Consider the following 25,171-nt stretch of genomic DNA (forward strand, 5'->3'; position numbering starts at 1 on the left):
GACACAAAGCAGAAAAGGTGGACTTTGCATTAATATAGCCTGTGCACTAAAAACTGCATGAAAGTACCCTTATCACTACCTTTGTGAAGACTAACTGAAAAAATGGATAAGATATTTAAAGAAAATGAAAGTTATCAATTCCATCCTCTTTGACCAAAAACAACAAAATTTTGAAGTTTCGTCTTCCGAAAACCCTAGACAAAGTAAAAAAGAATTCAGACCAAAATCAATTAGTATTCCTACTCCAAAAGAGAATTGTAACCCTACTCCAAATTTGACCAAAAAAAATACAAAAAGAAAAGTGCATTAAGAACCGGAGTCAATGGCGATGGGATTTCCCTCAATCGAATGAGTACGTGCGATAGCCCTAAAGAAGCAGCAATTGTTCTTCCCATTCTCCCTTCAAGCAAAGCAAGCTCTAGTGGTAGTGGAGTTTTCACAAAAACCCCTTTCTTAGCCCCTTGTAACAAAACACCCAGTTTCAACCGCTGCTTGCCTCATACTTTCTGCTTTAACTTTTAATAAATTTTATGTCGCTTATGAATGTTGACCAGTCAACTCATCGCCCCTTGCGTCAATTGTGATCGGTTATGAAATCTCCCTTATGAAATCTTGACCAGTCAACTCGTACATCCGCCTGTTGCATTAATTGCGAGAAAAATATAAATCACTTATCATAATCGGACTAAACATTAAACCATTTAAAATTTCGAATTACATCGAGTTAAAAGGTCAATTGTTGGTTCCATAAAAAATATTATAAAAAATATAAAAATTTTAAATTTTTAAATTTTTACCTAAAATTATAATTTAATAATTTAATACAAAACTATAAATTTTAAGAAATATCATAAACTATAAATTTTAAAATATAAAATTCATAGAATAATATTAGAAATGAAATTACTTAACATTTTATTCAAATCATATTTTATATTTTAATAGTTAGAAATAATATTAATATTTTAATAAAAATTATTATTTATATTTATTAAAATATAAATATTATTATTAATATAAAATAATTAATTTTCATGTAATAAAAAAGAAATATCTATATATAAAATTAATAAAAAAGAAATATTCATATTTATACGAAAATTAGTAAAAAAAAATTAAAATCATTTTTATATTTTTAATTATATGAATGCAGATTTTTTTCATTAATTTTACATATATACATTTTTTTTATTAATTATTTTCGATCATGGTCAAATAATTAATCATTGTTATTAACATTTTAGTTTTTATTAATTTTATATATTATTAATTTTATAATTATTTTTAATTATGATATTAGTTAATAAAAATTTTTGTTAGATTTTTTTTTTTGAAAATTGCTTATTTTTATACATAATGTCTCATGGATATATATTATCATTTGAATTCTTTTTATTTCCTTTAATTTTTAGATGTTGTAGGTCTTTCTTGAAAGAAAATTAATGGAAGAAGGAAAAATGTTAGACTTTAGTAATGTTCAATGTAGTTAAGTTCCAAGGTTATAAAAAAAAAATGCCTCAAAAAAAGAAAAAAGTAAAAAGAGAAAAAAGATGCAAAAAAAAAAAAGGAAAGTTTGAGTCTCGAAAGAGTTAATGATCTTATTAAGAATTTCTCAAATACTTAAACCCATGTCTTAAATCATTTAGTCAATCTCATTCATCAACCATGACCTTTCAACAGCCTTGAATTTGAATTTGTAAATCTTGTCTTTGCCTGATAACATTATGATATCAAATAGAGATATTCTTTTTCGAGGCAATAAATAATGAAACAGCTAATTAAAATTGAAAATTAGAATTTCTAGAAGATTAGGCATACATGATATTTTTAAGAATTCAAATATAATAATTTGATGTGTCAATATTATGCTATAGATCCAAAAATTTCCAAAATCAAAGCTCTGCCAAATCTTATAAAATGACCTCAAACATACCAACATGTCAGTTTTTTACCTTAAAATTGGCCTAATCCATGCGTCTTAGAGACACATTGATCAAAAAAGAAAGATCTCATTACTTTTAAGATAACTTGAGTTATGATTAACCCATTTGTTCTCTTTTTATGGAGTAGCTTGGATCATTTGATACTTTAAATTAGTTTATTCCACATGGTAATTTACTCGTTCATTTTGGGATAATTTTTTTCTTGCAATAACTTTCATTAAAGGTGGTTTGTTAAAATTGAGCATCTTTCATGAAACACATTATTGGTAAAATGAATTTAGGTATGAGTTATGGAAGCATCTAAAAAAAAAAAAAGATAAAAAACAAAGATAAAGATAAAATAAAGGAAAATAAAAGGTAAAAAAAAAATGATTATGATATCATGTACTTAAGAAATTTGAATAAATCTAAAAAAAGACCTGAAAAATCCAAAAATTTGGTAAAAGAAATAAGAAAAAACCAAAAGCCCAAAAGAAAAAAAAATTCAAAAGTCTAGAGAAAAAAGAAAAAATAGAAGAAAAAAAAGAAAAAAAAACTTTTAAAATGAAAACTGTTTTTCAAGTTCATTTTCCTATAGAGAATTGTTCTTCAAATTAAGTGATCATGCTTAGTATGACAAATGATCGTCTTTCACATATTTTCATGAATATAAAAATTTATCCTTTACTACCCTTTTGAGCTTGATAAATTTTTTTTCAAAAATAAACCCTAAATAAGGATCATCTTCCACACTAAGGGGTAAAAGGGATGCATTTAGGGATTAAGAACAATGATGTCCAAATAAAATCTCGTGTGCAGGACAAATGCCTAATATAAAAGTTTTCAAAAGTTTTGAATCCATTTAATGAAAGAATGCAAAAGAAAAAGGTGAGAAAAAAAAAAAGAAAGAAAAAATAAGAAAGTAAAAGAAGGAAAAAAGAAAAAGAAATGAAATGAATGGGTGGAAATCATAAGAAAATGAAAAGGAATATATCTCAAAATGAATCCTTTAAATGAAAGAATGATTCTTGGTTTTAATTATCCTTAAGCACTTGATTTGGGCCTATCTATCTTTTTCTTAGAAAATCTCAAACCTTAACCTATGTTTTGTCTTATAAAAAGTTCATATTGAACCAAACATGGATGCTTAAAAATTGAAAAGTTTCTTTTGGGAAAATGGTCATAAAACCCATGAACCTTTTGGTCCTTTTATTACTTAACTTTTTGTTTGGACCATTATCCCCTTTTAGATAAGTTTGAATTCTTAAATACATGATTTAATAATAAAAAAATTTTTAAAAAGAGAAAAAAAAATGAATGTGGCTCTAGAATGAAAACCTTACAATAAGGTAGTCTAGAGCAAACCTTGAAAACTACTCCTAATAGTAGATAAGGCGATAGATGCTGAATAAAGATAAGCTTGACCCTTTTGAAAGATTTAAAATATCATAGCCTAGAAGTTTGAAAAAGATTGATTTAAAAAATCTTAACCTTTTTAAATTCTCAAATAACCTTTCAAAATCTCAAGCCCTTGTAACTAACTATGAAATATATCAAAATATCATATTTGAAGGCTAAAAAAAGTGTTTAACATGTTTGATCTTCAAGAGATTCATGTTTTTGGAAAAGCTTTTGTTTCATCTGTGAGACTGGATGGAAAAAGTAAATGCTTCTTTTATCCCCTTCAAGTGGAGAAACCCTTTTGAATGAATAGAAACCTCAATATATTGAACTATTAATCCATTTGAAAAGAAAATTTTCACCTTTTTCATTTTTAATAAGGATCGTCAATTCTCAAGAACAGACTTTAAGCCCAGATTATCTAGTACCAATGAAGATTTAAGCCCAGTTTAGCTAACATATAATGAAGTTTTAAGCTCAACTTAATTGGCCACTATGAAAATTTAAACTCAGTTTAACTGGCACCTAATGAAGTTTTAAGCCCAGCTTAGCTGGCACCCACAGATTACCTGACCCTAAAAAAAATTTAAGTCAAGATTAGTTGGCACCTAATAAAAATTTAAGTCCAAATTATTTGGCCCTAATGAAAATTTAAACCCAATGTAGTTGGCACCCAAGTTTTAAGCCCAGATAATCTAACCCTGATAAAAATTTAAGCTTAGTTTAGCTGGCATAAATGAAAATTTTTAAGCTCAGTTTAGTTGACACCCAATAAAATTTAAGCCTAGTTTAGCGATACCCAAATTTAAGCTCAATTTAACTGGCACCCAATGAAAAGTTTTAAGCGCAGCTTAGCTAGGACCCAATAAAGATTTAAACCCAGCTTAGCTGGTATCTAATAAAGAGTTTTAAGCCCAACTTAGCTGGCATTCAATGAAAAGATTTAAGTCCAGCTTAGCTGGCACCCAATGAAAATTTAAGCCTAGTATTAACTAGCATTAATGAAAATTTAAGCCCAGTATTAACTAGCATCAAGAAGTTTTAAGTCCAGCTTAGCTGGCACATAAACCAAGATCAGTGGTCACTTCATTCAACTTGCATTCTAATCCCGGTTACTTTATTCTACTTGCAATTTAATCCCAATTATCATTATCTTTCGACTCATGATTTAATCTTGGTCTTCATAATAGAAAATATAATAAATAATAAACAACCAAAAAAAAAAAATTTTGCCTTAGGTAGCATCCAGACAAATTTGTTATCTATGTCTTTGTAGTATTCCTAATCCTCAAAAATATGAAAAAAAAGGAGCAACTGTAAATACATAATTTTGTTTGAGATATTTCATTCTTTTAATTCAAGTTTGCTTCTATAATTAGGTTGATCATTAATTTTTCGGGTCCATTAAAAGTCATTTTTTTAAATGATTAAAGATAAGGCTCAATGTAGGTCCATGGTAATGACATTACATTGACCCAAATAATATCCTAAATGGCCTGATAAAATAATAATAAAAAATCAAAAAAATCAAAAATTAAAAATCAAAAACCAAAAACCAAAAAGCAAAAAGCAAATAATAATAATAATAATAATAATAGGGTAAAAATGATGAAGTTCAAACAAAAGGCCCAATTAGGCCATTTAACATAGGCTTAACAAAAGGAAAAAATAGAGTTTGTTTATTCTCTATTTTTTTCCTTAACATGAGTTTGTTGCATGAGTTTGCACAAATTGGTTCAAAGCTCCAATGTGCTTTCCTTACATGTTGGATGTGCTAGAGAAATCTTGATATATATATATATATATATATTTGTTTCTTAGTTCCTCAATTTAAAAAGTAAAAGTCTCATAAAAATATAGGAAATGCAAGAACAAGGAATTGGAATCTGTAAAAATATATATATATATATATATATATAAAATATCTTTTAACAGTTATAGGGGCTATGGTTTTAGGGGTGGTCATTTGGTTATAGGAGGTGGGAAACAATAGAGATATGATGAAACTAATATGGAGAATAAAAATTGAATTTTAAAAATAATAAATAATTATATTAGATGTTAGGAAATTATGAAAAATAATAAAAATAATAATAATAAATTTTAATGAAAAAGGAAAATATATAAATTTATATAAAATTTAATTTTTGAAAATTGCAAAATACGAACTTACTTCGAAAGTTTGCCTAGAAGTTGAAAATTTTTTAGAAGGATTTGTAAAACTCTAAAATTAAAACCGTAAATGAAACCCTAAAATTAAGTCCCTAAATGAAATCCTAAAATGATCTAAGTTAAAACCCTAAGTAAACTTTGAAACCCTAAACATTAGGTGAAGTCCAAAATCGTTAATTCACTCAAAACCCAAGACCACCCCAAAAATCAAGAATTTATGTGAAAACCTTTTGTGAAATAATTTATTTCCAAATATCACCTAAATAATGTAGTATTTAGGAAATTTTATTTCATTAAAATTTTTTATATAATTTCATATTTTAAAATAATAAAATTAAATAAAAAATAAAAAATGAGATTTTAAATATAAATAGTCACATCTAAACTCTACCTAAAAGTTAGAAAGTCCAGGTAATATTTTTATATTTAAAAACCCAATGTTAACTTTAAATCTCATTGCCATTTAAAACACATTTACATATATTTATTTTCTTGCACTCATTATGTATATACATGCATTTCAATTATTATTGTTTATGGTTTACTATAGCATTTTTCATTGTTATTACATAAAAGGTTTCCTTTAAAAAATTAATTTAAAAAAAATAAATAAAACTAAAATAATATTTTGAGGATATAATTTTTGTTACTCTACCTAGATGTTAGAGAGTCACTAATAAATATCATTGTCAAAGAATATTATTTTTATTTTTAAGAAAATGTTGTGATAAATCTTAAATAGAAAGGATTATTTTCAAATTCTATCTTTATGTTGGAGAATTTTAAAGTATTTCTTTAATTTAGAGATTTTCACAACATTTTTAAATAAAGATTTCTTTTATTAATTTTATTTCTTAAAAATGAAGCAAATTATAATTAAATTATTTATAAAAACTATTTTTGTCTAAAATTATAAATAACGTATAATTAATTGGTACTAATTTTATAGGTATTGTGAGGATGTTAATCATCCCCTATATATAACTGACTCCTGAACCTAATTATATTTTCTTAGACTAAAATTATCTTTTTGATAAATTTATTGTTTTATTAAAAAGATAAAAATTTTGAATGGCTAATTATACTTAAAAAAGATTGGTAGTGACTTCTCATGTTTTTCATAATTTTTAATTTTTACGTCTAGCTATCTAGTCTTCAAACCGATACATTATGGCAAATATTTGAGACAAACATTAGCCATTCCATCAACACTGCTAATGCCGATGGAATTACCTTTCATTCCAATCAAGACTCCAACATCTTAGAGAACAATGCGATTAGCAAAAAGACCATTGTTACCAACTTCACAACCATTAATGATGTCAAGAGAAGATTCTTATACACATTCTACCCCTATTAATTCCTCTTTAAGATTGCTATTTAGCTGGACGTGTCCATCAACCATGACTCAGATGGATTTAAATTTTAATTCAGCTTTTCATCTTGAAAATGATACAAATTATTCCTAACAAGATATATTACATTCATTGTATGAATAAATCATTTTTTTTAATTTAAAAAAAATCTTTCTTTATTATTTTTACTTAAATTTAAATCATTAATGTAGATGGTGAAGAACCTATAAAGGTAGATAGTTGTCAAGTTAAGTTTGATGGTGAAAAAAGTATAGATCAAGTGACATACACAAGTTAAAATAAGTTATATTATATTAGTTAAAAAATAATTTAATTAATACTAAATTTCCATTATTATAAATATTATTTATAGGAAAATATTTGGAACTATGAAACTTTGGAAGACCCACTATCATAACGCATAGATCCGTGGATCTACTACTAGACATGGATTAGAGGAGTTGTAACTAATCTTTTTTGTCTAGGTATGTTTGGCCACCTGATATATATTCTAATCTTCGAAAATAAATGTTAAGTTTAAGAGTCGGTTAAGCATGGGAAAGGTTGTAGCACCCCCACAACGTCCATCCAAAAGATAGTACTAGCTTGATTTCAAATCATCCAAGCCTTGATCATTTTTGTGATTTACCAAATAACTTAATAATGAAATTAGTCTTAAAATTGTCCAAATAGTTTGGTAGCAATCTAAGATAATTTTCTCACCTCATGAATATTCATAGAGACTAATGTCCTATTCTAAACAGGTTCTATCATCGAATTCATTAAAGTATTTTATTCAAAAAAAAGTAAATCTCTCAATAGTTTAGTAAGACTTACTTAGAAGCAGTCAACCAAAAGTTTAAAGGATAAAAATTATTTTTTTATTTTTTATTTTTTATTTTTTTTGAAAACAAATTTATGGAATTTCCCAATAATTTGGTGGATTCCATTTTAAAAATTAAATCTATGAAAATTTCTCAATAGTTTGGTAGGATTCATGAATTTATTTGAAAATATTTTTATTATTATTTTTTTTATGAATTTAAGATCCCATTGCCATACTGCCTCATAAAGAACGAGACAACATTTCTTAGCTATCACTATGAGAGTTTTCCACCCCTATTATCATCGAATGGAAAATGATCCTAATTTTCGAAATTAAGAAAAGCAACTTCTATTTAAGCTTCAACATTTCTTCATTCGAAACCCTGGCTAATGGGCAACCCTAGAGGAAAAAAAATATCGAGAAGAAAGATGTGAATGGTAGTAGTATTGGAAAGTGATCTCGATGATTAAAGTTGGTAATGGGTCCATGTGTAGAAATTTTTGGGTTTTCTCCAAAGGGTCCTGTAATGGTGGATTTGATGCCGTCTTTATAGGATTCAATCATTTTTTATTATGAATCAATTTCAGTAATGTAAGTGCATAAATCAAACACCAAAATTTCCTGCAACATTTTTTCAAACTTTTTTTTTTACAAGTAAAATAAAACAAATTAAATCAAATTAAAATTAAAACTTTCCTTATCGAGTCCAATTAATAGTTGAAGATTCATTTTTGTCTTAAAAAAATTATTTCAGATAAAATAAGGTGTCTACAGCTGCCCCTCTTTATGCATTTTTTGTGGGGCAAGAATTGCACAAAGATAAAAAAACATCCATTTTGTTCGGGTCTAAAAGCCAAGATTTGCAAAGTGATCAAAGTATGCCAAAATAATCGAGACTAAACTGCAAAACAAGAAATAAAATGATCTAGACTAAGTCAATATTAAAACAGGTAATCGGGATTGAACCACGAGTTAGAAAATGATTTGGCTTGAGCCGAGATCAGATGACTAGGATGATATCGTGAGTCAAAAAATAAGACGACTAAGACTGAGTCAATGTCGAAAATAAATGACCAAGACGAAACTACAAGTTATAAGAAATGAAACGACCAAGACCAAGTCGAGGTCAAAAATAAATAACCAGGACGAAACCACGAGTCATAAGAAATAATCTGGACTGAGCCAAGATCAAGTGAATGGGACAAAATCGTAATTCAAAATGAAGTTTGAAATTTCACCCTAAATCCAAAGATTCACAATTCAGACAGGAGTTGAAAAGATCCAAAATTGCAAGGATTCAAAAGTTTTCAGATTCACAAGAATGGAAGATTCGAATGATGCAAAATTTGCAAGGATTTTCAGGTTTGCAAGAAAGAAAGATTCACAAAATGCAAGATTTGCAAGAATTACAAGATTCATAAAGATTTTCGGGTTCACAAGAAAGAAAGATTCACCAGACTCCTAGTTTCGCAAAGGTTCTAAATTCGCAAAGATGCAAGATTCGTAAAGTTTTAAGTTTTGCAAAGGTTTTAGATTCGCAAAGATACAAGATTCACAAGGTTCCAAGTTTCGCAAAGGTCAAATTCACAAAAATACAATATTCGTAAGGTTTCAAATTTTACGAAGGTCAAAAAAATGATTTGGACTGAGCCAAGATTGGATGATCAGAATGAAACCACGAGTCAAAAAAATGAAGTAACCAGGATCGAATTGAGGTAAAAAATGAATGACTGGGATGAAACCACGAATCATAAGAGATGATTTAGATTGAGCCAAGATTGAATGACTGGGACAAAATCATGAGTTAAAAAATAAGGCGACCAGGACCGAGTCGATGTCAAAAATATAACCGAGATGAAATCACAAGTCATAAAAAATGATCTAGATTGAGCCAAGATCGGGTGACTAGGATAAAACTACAAGTTAAAAATAAAATGACCAAGATCAAGTTAAGGTCTAAAATAATTATCGAAATGAAATCACGAGTCATAAAAAATGATCTAGACTAAGCCAAGATTAGATGAACGGGACAAAATCATGAGTCAAAAATAAAACGACCAAGATTGAATCGAAGTAAAAAATAAATGACCAGGATAAAACTATGAGTCATAAGAAATGATCTTAGACTGAGCTAAGAATGAGTGACCAGGATAAAATCATGAGTCAAAAAATAAAGTGACCAAGGTCAAGTTGAGGTTTAAAATGAATGATCAGGACAAAATCATGAGTCATAAGAAATGATTCAGACTGAGCTAAGATCGAATGACCGGAACAAAATCACGAGTAAAAAATAAAACGATCAAGATCGAGTCGAGGTCAAAAATAAATGATCAAGATGAAACCACAAGTCATAAGAAATGATCTGAACTAAGCCAAGATCGAGAAAGTGATAAGTGATATTGTGATTATGCAAATGTGAACATAATGTATATAATGCTGATGTCATAAAATTTCAATTGTGGTGACAAGGTTTCTAAGACTCCACTAGTTCTTTTTAGCTTCTTAGATTAATAGTCTCAAAGTAGATTTTTTTGGTTAATCCATGTCATTTTTCTCATCTGGTCACAACTCATGAGTCGTGTCAATCAATCTATCACTGAATTCATCATTTGGTCACCTTGTTTGCCCCCTTGTAAATCATTTCTCATGCTCCTTTCATTTATCTCATCTTAGACTTTTTTCAAATGGAAAAATCTTTATGAAACATGTCATTTATTTATTTGTCAACATTTAAATCAATGATAGACATGATGTATTTTTTTTGTTCATTTAGAGAATGCTCATTTGGTGAAGGATAGGAAAAATGGATTTCTATTATTGAAAGAATAGAAGGTAGGGTCAAGAACAACTCAAGGGTAAATAAAGGTAAAATGTTGTGATTTATTCAAATAGGACATTAATCTAAAATAATGAGTGGTCAGACAATTTTGAACTCAAACTCAAGATCATCTTTAAAAAACATATTCCATTAGAATCTTTAATCTTTGAGTTAATCATCATCCTCCTTCTGGAGACCTTTATATAAAGTTATTTTTTTTCAAGTTTTCATATTCACTTAAATCGTCCTTTCGAGTTTTCAATTTAAGTCTTCATTTTTCCTCCTTTGTCTTTTTTTCTTTTTTTTTTTCCTTTTTTGCTTTTTGATTTTTTTCACTTTTTTTCTTTTTTTTGTACGCATTTTTTTTTATTTTTTTCTGTTTTGATGACACTTTGATCAAAGTTCACACAATTCAATGATAAACCTGCCCCAATTCAATTTATGATTCTCTAAATTAAGTATTCACATTTGATCAAAATGGACTTTTAAGAGATATAACATAGGTTAAGGTAAAGGGTGCCAAAGAAAAGGATAAAATAGGCCCAAATTGCATTTGAAGGGTAATCAAACCAATGATCATTTATTCATGTGGGGCACTTTGACATTTTATCCTATCAATTTTTTTTTATTTTTTGCTTCCTTTTTTTAGGGTAGAGCACATTGGCATTTTTTCCCATCAATTTTTTCATTTTTTCATTTGTTAGGAAAACTTGATCACAGGGCTTTGCCCCTAAAGATAAACAAAATTTTCAAACTTTACCCCTAGTGTGAGGGTGATCTTTGGTTAAGGTTCATCAAAAGAAAACTTTAAAAAGCTCAAACAAGGTAACAAGGGAAGATTTTTTCTCTATTTTTTTTTTTAAGGATAGAAGAAAAATTATCATTTTTCATTTCAAAGATGAATACTCTTAACAAAGAATATTCATTGACTAAAAGCAAACTTATGAACAATTGCAAAGATCATATATTGCATCACTTTTGAAATTTTTCTCCAGATTTATCCTTTTATTCAGCAATCCTAACAATCTCAAATTTATCAATCAAAACATCATAAATGATGTTTTTAAAGTCAAATCTTAAATTATCGTCATGATTGTTTAAACATTCATTATTTTAAAAAAAATGGGTAGAGAAAAAGTGTATGAGACGGTAAAAATAAATTATGGGAATTCACAAAAAAAAAGAAAGAATGCCATGAAAATGCATCAAGTATGTCACTTTATTAAAATGATAAAAAATAAGATGAAATCTAAGTACATAAAAGAATATTCACATTCTCAAAAGATCTAAGATGATAGGCAATTCCTATCAACCTTCTAAAATTATGCCCCTAGATGATTGAGCGATGGGTTATTGCTAACATTGGATACCATGTTTCCACTGGTATCAAAATTTATCAACCTTCCTTTAATAAGACTTTGCACCATATGTTTCAAAAAGATACAATTTTTAGTGGAATGTTCTGCCACCCTAAAATGATAGTCACAATGAGTAATAGAGTCATTCCGTTTGGGGTATGGAGGTTCAAGTTATTTTGTAGGAATATGAGTAATCAAGTGATTCTCGTAAAACTCTTAGTATAGTTCGATATAGCTCATAGAGATAGGGTCAAATATAGACTTTTTTCTATTTTATGGTTCTTGTGCACCACTCGTTGGGGTATGGGATAACTAGAGGCCCTAAAAGGGAATGGATAAGAGGGTCATGAGTTGACTGGTGGAGTACAGCAGAAACATGACTTGCAAGAGAATGATATGTGGAATAAATTAGCTGAGGGTAGTTTCTAAATTATTGTTTATCAAAACTCACAACCTGAATCTCACTTTCCTTTTTCTTTGGTATCTTTTTAGCAGAAGACTCTTTTTTTCCAATTTATCGTTCTTGATTGCATTTTTAATGATCTCTCCTGAAATCACCATGTCGACAAAATTCTTAGTCGCATTCCCTATCATCTTCTTATATTAGAGTGACTTTAAAGTGTCTACAAATAGCATTGTTGTTTCTTTCTCTGTTAGGGGAGACTGGACCTGAGCGATAATATCTCGCCACTTTTAAGCATATTCTTTGAAAAATTTAAAACTTTTTTCTCCATACCTTGTAACAAAAGGCAATTATGAGCCATGTTTATGATGTGACAGTATTGATTGATGAAAGATCGAGTCAAATTCTTTTATGACTTAATGCGAGTCCTATCTAATCGGACATGCCATCTTACAGCAAGCTCGGTCAAGCTATCTTAAAGCACATGCATGAGTAACTTTTCATTGCTGGTGTGAGTTGCCATCTTACGACAATACATTATGATATGCATGATGAGACACTTGGTATAATCATACTTCTCAAATTTTGGTACCTTGAACTTTGAAGGAATTATAACATCTGAAACCAAGCAAAGGTTGGCAGCATCCATGAATCCATAGAAATCAATGCCCTTTACAGCTCATAATCTTTCTTCAATCATACTTATGGCTTGATCGATCTTAGAGTCTTCTAGGGGTACAGCCATCTGTAGCTTTTTTTTCTTTTTAGTTTAGTCCATTTTAGGAATTTGAATTGGCTCATCTATATTCTCAGTGACATAGGATTGGTATAGCTCTGAGCATTCCCTTAATTGGGTGTATAAGGCATTATGTAACTCTTGAATGTGGTTTACCATGGCTGAAGACTTGGAATATTTTGGATTTGATGTGGACCAAAACCTAATAAGTATAGTGGCTTAGTACGTAAGATGTCTTCTTCTACTACTTTCCCTCTGTTTATCTTTTCCAAAGCTTTGAGGATTTTGCTTAGCTTTTTCTAAATTACTTTTAGGCCTTTTTTAACCTCTCAAACTGGTTGAAGAGGTATGACAAAATCTTCAATATCATATTTAGAATAATGGAAGGGTTGCACATTAACCAGATTACTAGAGACTTGATCTGTCAAAATAGCAAAACCAAACTCACCAAGCTTCCAAGCTTCACTTGATGTAATCAGGACATTCTCAAGCGATACAGTCAGATGAATAAGATGTGCATTGTTATGAAGAAAATTTAAGGATTCTGTAATCTGAAGCAACCATGCTTCAAACTCATTTCCTTCTCTACAAAGTCCTTAGAAACGAGGGCCACATCCTCGACATTCCCAAACGCATTAGCCATTGACGCAAACAATGGCTCAGTAACCATCGCCATTGCGTTCTTATTTTCATCCAAAGCCTGGACCTCGTGGATCACTCTTGGATGCCTCAGCATCAAAAGCCTAGCCGCATCTGATCGTATCAAATCTAAGAAAGAATCCTCTGTCACTTTGGAAAGGCTCGCATACGCGCATTCCTTTGAAAACACCTTCTTATCCATAATCCAAATGCAAACCGTGGGATACTGGTGTAGACGCATTCCGTCACGCGCCTTGGCGGAGTACAACTTCCTGGCAAGCCCTGATCTTGCAGATCCGATTTGGTCAAAGAGATCATAGTCCTGTGTGTTGAGTAGACAAGCGTCAGGAGAGTTTTTCATTTCTTCAAAGATGTCTCGATTTGCGTAGCGTAGCATACAAAATTCAGACCATCCAACCACCTCCTTGTAAAAGGGACATCACTGCCTGAATTCAAATATGGTATCATTGAGGCAACCGTTGCAATCGGCTTGGTTTATTACCCCCCTGCAAAGTGTGATTGCATTAACTTTGGTGGTGTATTCACTAGCAGACAGATTACAAAACCCATAGTTGAATTCTATCAAAGACATAAGTTAAGAGTAGATGTTGTTAAGGTTGGCCTGGTAAGTGCTGTTTGCAGTATAATTACCTGCTGCGCTTATACAATGATCCTAAAAGTATTGATCGACTGCAAAGGTGAGAGTGGCAAGGAATGGGAGAACCAAATAAAATAAGAAAAACAGTCTTGAAGATCCCATTGCCATATCGCCTCCTAAAGAACGAGACAGCATTTCTTGGCTGTCACCATGAGAGTTTTCCACCCCTATTATCACCGAATGAAAAATGATCCCAATTTCCAAAATCAAGAAACCAGCTTCTGTTTAAGCTTTAACATTTCTTCATTCGAACCCTAGCTAGTGGGCCACCCTGGAGAAAAAAAATACCGAGAAGAAAGACGTTAATGGTGGTGGTATTGAAGAGTGGTCTCAGTGATTAAAATTGGTAATGGGTCCATGTGTGAGAATTTTTTGGTTTACTCCAAGGGGTCATGTAATGGTGGATTCGATGCCATCTTTATAGGATTCAATCACTTTTTAATATGAATCAATTTCAGAACGTAATAGCATAAATCAAGCACCAAAATTTTCTGCAACATTTTTTCAAACTTTCTTTTTTTTTTTTTTTATAAGTAAAATAAAACAAATTAAATCAAATTAAAATTAAAACTTTCCTTATTGGCCCAAAGCTTCCCAATTTGGTCCAATTAATAGTTGAGGGTTCATTTTCGTTTCAAAAAAATCAACCTAAATAAATTAGGGTGCCTACAACCACAAAAGTTTGTAAAAGTTGTGAAGCAATAATGTGGTATGAAAAGAGAATTGATAAACATAAAAATTCGAGGAATCTAAGGTTTGAGTTATGTTGTCTTAATGGAAAGTTCAACTACCTCTATTGAAAGAGCCTCTTAATTCCTTGAAAGGATTACTTAATCATAATAGAGGCCAACGTGTTGCAAACTTGAGAGATAACATTTGAGCATATAATTCCATATTTACATTCACCTTTACTAATAGGGTCATAGATAGAAGATTAATGATGATGGTGGTCAATATATTTTTAGAATTAGTGAACAAAACCATCATAAGATAGGTTATTTATTGCCAACCAATGGTGCTAAGCTTAAATTTGCATAATTGTATATATATGATACAAAAAATGAGGCTACCAATAGGTTAGGAACCATGAAATCCAATGAATCTAGCAATAGTTTAGATATTAAAATTGTTTATGATTTGCTGACAATGTTTAATGGGCACAACAAACTAGCAAAAGTATTTAGAATGGTAAGAGGTAAGTTTTAGGAGTTAGATTACATGCCTATAAGTATCAAGTTGATTAGTACACACACAAAAGATGGTCAACTGCATCTGAAGTTACTGCTCTAATTATTAGAAATGGTGATGAATTGACAAGTAAACAAGATGTGGTTATACAAGAATGTGGAGGTGGCTTACGACGCATCAATGAACTACATCCAAGTTTTATAGCAATGCAATACCCATTATTATTTTCATACAAAAAAGATAGGCATCACACTAACGTATTGCATAGAGAAATAGAAAGTAAAAATTCAAAAAGAAAGAAACTTACCCAATGACAATACCCTATTTTTTTATTATAATTTTGAGAAAATAAAGGTCATACTCTAATTTGTAGTGGTTGTTTAACCTAGTAATATTTAGTTGATTGTAAGTAGAAAGATTTAGTTGGGTAATGAGAAATCAACCAAAGTTGCGATGTGATAACCTGCAAGGATTGGAAGATACAATCTTGAGGGAAGATACAAAACCTTTTTCTATTGGAAAAAGATCATTTTGCTATTATCTGTCACTGGTAGTCCAAGGTATATGGTGCAAAATTATTAAAATTCAATGGCAATATGTAGATAGGTAGGTCTTCCAGATTTATTCTTAACTTCACATGTAACTCCAAATGGCCTGAGACTAAGGAATTCTTAAAGTTAATCCCTAGATAAAAGCTTGAAGATAGACTTGATGTGGTCACCAAAGTCTTTAAGATTAAGTTGGACCAATTAATTAAAGACTTGACAAAAGGAAAACGTTTTGGGTGAGTTAGAGCATGTTAGTATATTTCATTTTTAGAGTAATTTATTTATTCAGCCTTTCCTAAATAACAATGACTAAAATTTACAAATATCTTGGTGCAGTAATATACACCACAGAATTTCAAAAAAAAGGTCTATCACATGCTTACATAGTACTCTTTTTTATTTCGGATGATAAGCTAGCATATGTATCCTAAGTAGATCGTTTGATATCTACAGATCTTTTCACTGATAAAATAAATCCTATTGCTTTCAAAGTAATTATTCAATTCATGATGTATGGTCCATATGAAAATGCAAACACAACATCTCCATGCACGGTAAATGACACATGTTCCAAGCATTACCCAAAATAGTTTCAATCCTAAACAACTATTAGTGAAGATGGATTTCCTATCTATAGATGAAGGAATGACAACAAGATTGTAACTATAAGTGGTATTGAATTGGATAATACATGGGTTGCTCCCTATAATGTCGATTGAATTGTAAAATATGATTCTCGCATTTATGTTGAGTTATGCAACCAATCAGCTACATCAAATATTTGTTTAAGTACATGGTAAGGGAAAAGATAAAGTGACATGTTTGATGTAAAAGAATACATCAATCGACAAATAAACTGGTAGAAAAATTATCACTAAAGTTAATGAGATCAAAAGATACTTAGATTGTCATTATGTATTGACTTTCGAAGGATGTTAAAGAATATTTCAATTTGATATACAACATCGTGACTTGGCAATAGAACAATTAATATCCCATCTACCACATGAACAAAATATCATTTTCTGTAATGATAAAGATTTATGTGACATTTTAAGCAGGCCAAATGTAAATAATAAAAGTTCACGAAATTAATGCAAACAAATGAGTTGCATGAGAATGCAAAGAATTTAACTGATGTTGATTTTCCAACAAAATGGGTTTGGTGCAAAAAAAAGAAAGAATAGAAACCTAAAAAGAAATAAAAGTCTATCGATAGATTATATTATGCTCATCCATCTTCTAGCAAGAGATATTTTTCTAAAGATACTCCTTAATGTTGTAAAAGGCACTAGATCCTTTGAAGATATAAAAACAGTTGATGGGATTGTTTATCCAACTTATATATATGCCTGTAGAGTATTAGGACTGCTTAAAGGCGATTATAAGTGGCATGAAATGTTACGTGAAGCATTTTTATAGGCTATTAAGCGTCAATTACATGATCTATTTGTTACCATTTTTTTTTATTTTGTGAAGTTACAGAACCAAATGAGTTATGAAACAATAATTGAGAGCTACTCTCTAAAGATATTTTAAATTGATAAAGAATGGCATATGATAACCAGACCTAAATTTGACTCTTGAGTAATTACATAACTATACTTTATTTGAGATCAAGAAGATAATGAAATGAAATAGAAGATCATTAAGGGAGTTTAAAACTCTTTCTTACCCAAATTTTGTGTCAACCATTTATGAATGTAATTCTTTAATTTTTGAGGAAATGAGTTATGATAGTGATGCATTAAAGGATCATAATAACATATATGATGGACTCAACAGTAACCAAAAAGCTATTTATGATGTTGTTATCCATTCTGTGGACAATGTTATTAATGGATTTTTTTTTTTTTTGTTTATAGAAGTGGAGGTACTAGAAAAACATTTAAATGGAGAACAATTATTTCTAAGATCCAATCTCAAGGTAATATTGTTATTGCAGTTGTATTTTCAAATATTGCTTCTTTATTATTGCCTAGTGGGAGAACAACACATTTTAGATTTAAAATTCCTATAAAGTTAGATAAAGATTCATGATGTAATGTTAAGTAAGGCAATCCAATTGCTAAATTACTCTGCAGGGTAACTTTGATCATATAAGATGAAGCTTTAATGGCACACAAACATGCATTTGAAGTTGTTGATCATATGTTATGAGATATTAAACATCCAAGGATCTCAATTATGAACAAAAGATTTTGAGGGGAAAAACTATGATATTAAGAGGTGATTTGAGGCAAATATTGCCAGTGGTTCCTTGAGGTAGCAGAAGTGATATTGCAGTTGCTAAAATTTCTAGATTTAAAATTTGGAAACATTATCAAATATTTACTTTTTTTTATTAATATGAGATTGGGAAATTAATCATACAACTCAATATTAGACTTTAGCCAATGGTTATTAAACTTAGATAATAATAAGTTGCCTTTAGTTGGACCAAATGGACATGCAAATTCAACATGGATTAATATTCCGGATGAGTTTTTAATTCCACATAGGAATGATTCAATGAGGTAAATTTTGATTGTACATATCCTAATTTGAAAAATACATTCAATTATCCATCTTATTTAAAAGATCGAGCTATATTAGCATCGACTCATGAAGTAGTTGATAAAGTCAATACTTACACACTTTCAAAGTTTCTTGGTAAAGTGAAAAAATATCTTATTGTTGATAGGATTTCACTTGCCTCAACTAATGTTGAAGACCAATCCATTTTATATCCTCAAAAATTCTTGAATTCATTTAAGTTTTCTGACGTACCTAATCATGAAATTGAATTGAAAGTTGGGGTTCATATTATTCTTTTGCACAACATAAATCAAAGCGTCGGTCTTTACAATAGTACTAGATTGGTTGTCATAAAATTGGGCTTTAAAGTAATTGAAACTAAGACAATAAGTGGGACTAATGTGAGGAGTCAGTTTTTCATCCCTCGAGTGGAAATGTCACCTTTAGAATCAAGATGGCCATTCACTCTAACATGAAAACAGTTTCCAATCGAATTTTTTACAATGACCATAAACAAGAGTCAAGGACAAACATTTGAAAATGTCAACGTGTATTTGCCAAAATCGGTTTTCACTCATGGCTAATTAAATGTAGCTACTTCCAAAGTAACATCATCAAGGAGATTAAAATCTTTAATTGAAAACAATGATCATGATATTCATTTGTGCACAAATAATGTTGTATACACTGAAGTGTTTGATGATGTTTTCCAAAGGTGACGCATTTGATTTAATATTTAATTGTGTAATGTATGTATATATTAACAAATTTTGTATATTTTTATTCTAATTATATTTAATATTTAAATAAATCAAAATTTTCATTCTTTTCCTATAAGGCATGATGCAAGGTTATCAATACTTACGACAGATTTCAACAATTGGAGACCAATGAAAGGTTAAAATCACTAGAATGTGGGATGCTATGCATGTTAATAAGAATAGAGAAGTTATAGGTTTGATAATGATTCTATTGGATGAAAATGTGAGGGCTTTATTTACCTTAATTTGTATATAATAGATTATTCATTTTATATATCTCTAATAAAATTATTCAATAAATAATTTTTTTTACAGGATGATCACATTCATGCAATGGCACTTAAAATTTTGGCAAACAAGTATCATACACTACTGATGGAAGGAAATGTTTACATGATTTAGAATTTCAAAGTTTGCAATGTATCTAGCTCCTATCAAACTGTGAAAAATGATTTGATGGTTTACTTCAAACCTAATACATTTGTCAAGCCTGTTAATGGTTTGAATAGTTCACTTAAGTTGGATAAATTTGAGTTTCTAGAGTTTGATGTTATTCAATAACGTTATTATGATAAAAACATATTTGATAGGTCCATTGACTTCAACTTTACATAATGCTTTTTAATTTTGCACTTTTTATTAATTTGACCAATTATACTTGGAAACAACTTTAATCTTAAATATGTTATTGAAAAATTGAGCAAGATAAGTTCAATCATGAATCAAGATGTTTGAGGTGAAAAAGTAAATAAAAGAGTATTAGAAATAAAAAATGCAAGGTATGTATTGAGAAATACTTAATTAGATAATGCAGATATTAAATTAATTGTTTAACTAACTATTTTGATTTTTTCTCATAATGGAAACTCAATGAAAATTACTCTTTAAGGTGGAGTTGCATATCAACTTGATAATAGCATTTTAGTAGACAATAATGAAACCATCATATTGGTTGTGACATCCACCGTTGTCATACAATTCAGAGGTAAGTAAAAAAAATTGTATTTTACTTAATTTAGTTTTAACCCCAATTATTTAACAATGTTTCTTATATTGAATATTTAATTTAGATAAATACAATTTATCATCTACATCAGCAACAAAGGTATACAAGAATTTGGATATACCTGAAACTGCTATAATTTTAAATAGGTACTTACATATATATCAATAGTAAATATAAAGTTATTTTTAAAAAAAAATTGTATCAGGAAAAAGATATGATGCATTTTATAAAATATATATTATAATTTTTTATGCAAATATAGTCAAATTGTTGGTGATTCTCAAGTCTAAGAGTATTTGACACCAATAAAAGAAATCGTATCTTCCAAAGAAATGTTATTCATAAATAGAAGATTGATAGCTAATATTTATTATGTTATGAATGACAATTCAAGCAAGGTAAACACTATGGATTTTAGTTAAATATATTTCAATTTAAATATATATAAAATTATAATTAAGAAAAATAATTCTTACTTTTACTACCAACAAAAGAAAAAGTTCACCTGTCGAGGTACTATAATGCAAATCGACACAACGTATGGATGGTATTATTTGTCATGTGCGGTGCATAGAAAAAAAGTGTTAAAAGTTGATAGAGGTCATGCTTGCAAGGATTGTGTACATCAAACCCAACTTCCAGTCATAAGGTATCACTAAATTCTATCATCATTATATGTTAATTTAAGTAAAATTTATTGAGATATTTTTAAATAAGTAATTTTTAAAACATAATCATTTGGATATTTACTTTTTTTCAATTGAAGGTAAGTTTGAATATTATTAATATTCCATCATGATTACAAATTAATTGTCAACATATCGAACGAGCTTGGCAATGCATCATTTGTTCTTTTTTATGGAAAATCTAATCAAATTCTAAAGTATACAGTTGAACAATTGTTCCAAATGAAAAATAAGGTTGTATCATAACAAGTTTTTTAATTCAAATGAATATCAATGTTATTTAATTAGATTTATATAAAACTCACTCATAAGAAGATGAAGACGCCAAAATAAAAAAAATATTGGAAGAGTTGATAGGTCGTTCATATATTTTTGAAATAAAACTCAATGATTACAACTTTTTTCATGGAAGTTCAAAATTGAAAGTTACACACGTTCATGAAATACTTTATGTAGAAGAGAGTTGGTATTTACTTTAAAAAATACAAAAGGTAAGTAGTTTAATATATTTTATTAAAACCTTTTGCCAATAATTTTCTTAAATATTTGTTTATAATTTAATACTATTACTTACTCAAAATTTAAAACTATTTTATTTCAATTTTTACAATAACATAATTCTGTATCAAATGTTAACTTCAAGACAATTAAAAGGTACAAATATTTGAAAAATCATATAAATGCTTAAAATCATGATATTATCGAAACTCCTCAAAAAATATATACACGCGAGTAAGTAATCACGTATATTATTTAAACACTTAAAATCATTATTTATTTTAAATAAATAAAACGTATCTTAAAATTACATAAATATACAAGTATATAAAAATGATAAAAGCAGCTAAAGATCATACAAATTGAATAAAGTTCATTTGAAGTGATAAGACTTTTAGTTTCTATTTTAATATTTTGTTGGTATACTTCATAATATTATTTACAATATCTTCTAGATGTTTTTTCTTCTTTCAATATTATTTATCGTATATTTTAAAGTTTGTCGATTTTTTAATTAAAATTTTTATTTTTAATATGATTTGATTTTTTAATTATATTATTTATATTTTACACATATTTTGAACATGTAAATAATTCAATAATATTAATTTATATTTTTATTTAAATTTAAATAAAATAAAAATAATTCGTGTATCGCACAGGTAGTAAGCTGGTTGTTATAGATTTTTATATAAAATACATACTATATTATATATATATATATAATGTAATACATTAATTTAATTATTAGGAGTCTCCAAAAAGTAATACAACATGGATCCAAAAAAATATTAAGCAAGTAAAATATTACATCAATATTATGTAGATATAAAACAAATATATATGCATAGACGATAATCATAACATTATTTGAACATGCAACAATGTCAAAAAAAAGGGTTTTAAAAAATTTTTGATAAAAAAATTCAAACCTAAAAGCTTCATTGATCTCTAAATCAACATTCCATAGATAGTTGTGGTTAGTCAACAAATTAATCATAGAAATGTTCAAATTTTTTAAGTTTAGATATGAAAAGTTGACCTTGAATTAAAAAGAGAATTAGTTATAAAAGCTGATAATAATAGATTGCAAAGAATAATCCCATCACATGACTTATTGGTATAAAATAAAACATGATTGCTGTCAACTTAAAATTTATATTAAGATTTTTTATGAATATGAAAAGAAAATATTGTTTTTTAATATAATTTAAGTTAAAATCCTAATTGTAAAATATTATAAATGGTCATATAACATTTTAAAAGGAAATAAATATAATTAAATATTTGAAATATTTTTAATTTAAATCAAATCAAATAAAAAATTAAATGCAATACACATGACAATTTGTTAAAACTATCCATATGTCAATAATATCGGTCATCCATATTGAATAATTTTCTTTTTTGCCACAGGTTTTGGCTTTTATATATTTATATAAAATTTAATAATTATACGTTTATGATTTACAAATAAAATTCTGCATAATACCATATTATATTTAATAATGAAAAAATAACATCAATAAAAAATAAAACACTAATAGGAAAATCATGGGATCAACAAATAGAAAGAAATATAGAAACTAGAAAAAGTAAATTATGCACACAAATATGTGTGATTGAAAATAGGGGTGAGTTAAAATAATTAATTTAAATTAATGCCTACTTTGATCATTTTCACTTTAGTGCAATAATCTTGTTTTATATTGGAAAGTCTATGTTTAACATTTTGAAAAATTCTTATTAAAAAGTAAATTATGCTTGCAAATATGTGTGATTGAAAATAAAAAGAAATATAAAAAATATGTTTGCAATTAATTTGGCTTTTTATTTTAGTTTGAATTTTAGCACTATATATTTGGCTAATATATTCATTTAAGTTAATAAATGCATAAATTATTTACTAAGTAGACACTAAAATTACAATCATTAAATAGTCAATACTTTCAAAACATATTTTTTATTGACTAAATGCTCAAATTGAGATTAAACGTTTGGGTGGTTACTCAATTCAAGATTAAACGTTTTAATTTATATAAATAAGGATTAAACGCTATCGACTTATAACATTATAGGATTTTTTTCAACAGAAATTTTATTGTGAAAGATATGTACCGTTAAGTTTAAAAACCATTACAAATAAAAATGATGTGGATTTAAGCTTCTAATCCATGAATGATAAATGGAAAGGCTCTTGCCCTTTTTTTTCTAAGCCTATTTCATTTGATTTCTCTTCTTTTTTACAAACTACAAGTCTACAAAATTTGCACCAAAATTTCTTTTCTTTTCTTATTCTATCTAAATCTTATGCTTTTTTTTCTTTTTTCTTTACTATTTTTCATTTTTTTTTCACACCAAAAGAAAGTCTATGCTACCCCTTCTACCTACTCTGCCCATGTTTCTTTTCTATCTAATTCGCTTAAGAAAACATCGAGTTAAGAGTTTAGTGTTTGAAAGTTTTTAGGTTGATTTTAGGCTGCTGAAAATGGCTGAAAACTAGGATCTTATGTAGCAATAGGGAGTTGTACTTTTACCATAATACTATCATCAATACAATAAACAATGATTTCACGAATGAAAATAATAGCAATTGGTGTGATGACTTTTTGGCTTGCTTGGCTTATTTGACGTTTAAGGTAGAAAATGAATCATTTTCATGTCCTAATCTTTCACAGCTTCAAAAAAGTGATTCTTTAAAAGATTCTTACAAGCCCTTTTTGCCATATACCAACCCCACCACCATCAACACTAATCAAGGTATAGATCCTAGCTCTTTAAATTCTATTTATAGAGGCTCTACCAGCCAACATCATTAACATCAAAGGTTACTGCAGCAGTAGAAACGACCCACCATCATAAGTAGTAAGCATCAAGATTAGCTTCCCATTAACTCCTACCTTCCCTCTTATTTTTACTTTTGGCCATCTAGAAACCAACAACAACCATAAGAAATTGCTAGTTGTTGGTGAAGTTGGAGTGAGAGCCATAATTGGAGTAGCTCTTGTTGTCAACTTTGAAGAGATGGTTATTGGAAGCAATGTGAATGTCTTTACCTTTCATCTTTTTTAGATCTATGAATTTTTAGGCAACTATAAAGAAATTTAATTTGATAGATGTAATGAAAGGTTTGAAAGGAAAAAATAATGAAATTTTGACTAAAAAGATATAGAAGAGTAGTAGTATAGTAGTGAGAATTTGAGTTTTGAGAATGGGCTGAAAATGAATTTTTAAAGAGAGAAAAAAATTGATTACTTTTTTAGAGAAAGAAAGGAAAAATTGATTACTAGAGTTAAGCAAGAAAATAGGTCCCACTATGTCTATCCCATGTGCCATTCTCTCTCTTAGTCACCATGAGAAAGCCAGCTTAGCTTGAATTTATTATTTTATGCATGATAACGACACGTATCTTTCACAATCAAGTTTTCACTGAAAAAAATTTTACATTGTTATAAGTCGATAACGTTTAATTCTTATTTATATAAATTAAAACATTTAGTCCTATATTAAGCAACCACCCAAATGTTTAATCCTAAATTGAGTATTTAGCCTTTCTTATCTATAGAGTTTATGTTTGATGCCTAAAATTAAAAATTAAACTTTTTGAAAATGATTAAAGATAATTGATTTGTAACACATATATTTATAAAAGAATATTTGATTTTTTATAAGATAATAA

The 25,171-nt window shown here is 28.4% G+C and overlaps 1 pseudogene; it reads right to left on the reverse strand.

Annotated features, from left to right (window-relative positions):
* Window positions 1-13,526: 13,526 nt before the first annotated feature.
* On the reverse strand, window positions 13,527-13,991 carry LOC149516005 (SCY1-like protein 2 A pseudogene; annotated as a pseudogene).
* Window positions 13,992-25,171: the final 11,180 nt, after the last annotated feature.

This window comes from Durio zibethinus, chromosome 11, assembly GCF_047325235.1.
Source record: "Durio zibethinus cultivar Kanyao isolate XHJ-2024 chromosome 11, ASM4732523v1, whole genome shotgun sequence".
Lineage (NCBI taxonomy): Eukaryota > Viridiplantae > Streptophyta > Magnoliopsida > Malvales > Malvaceae > Durio > Durio zibethinus.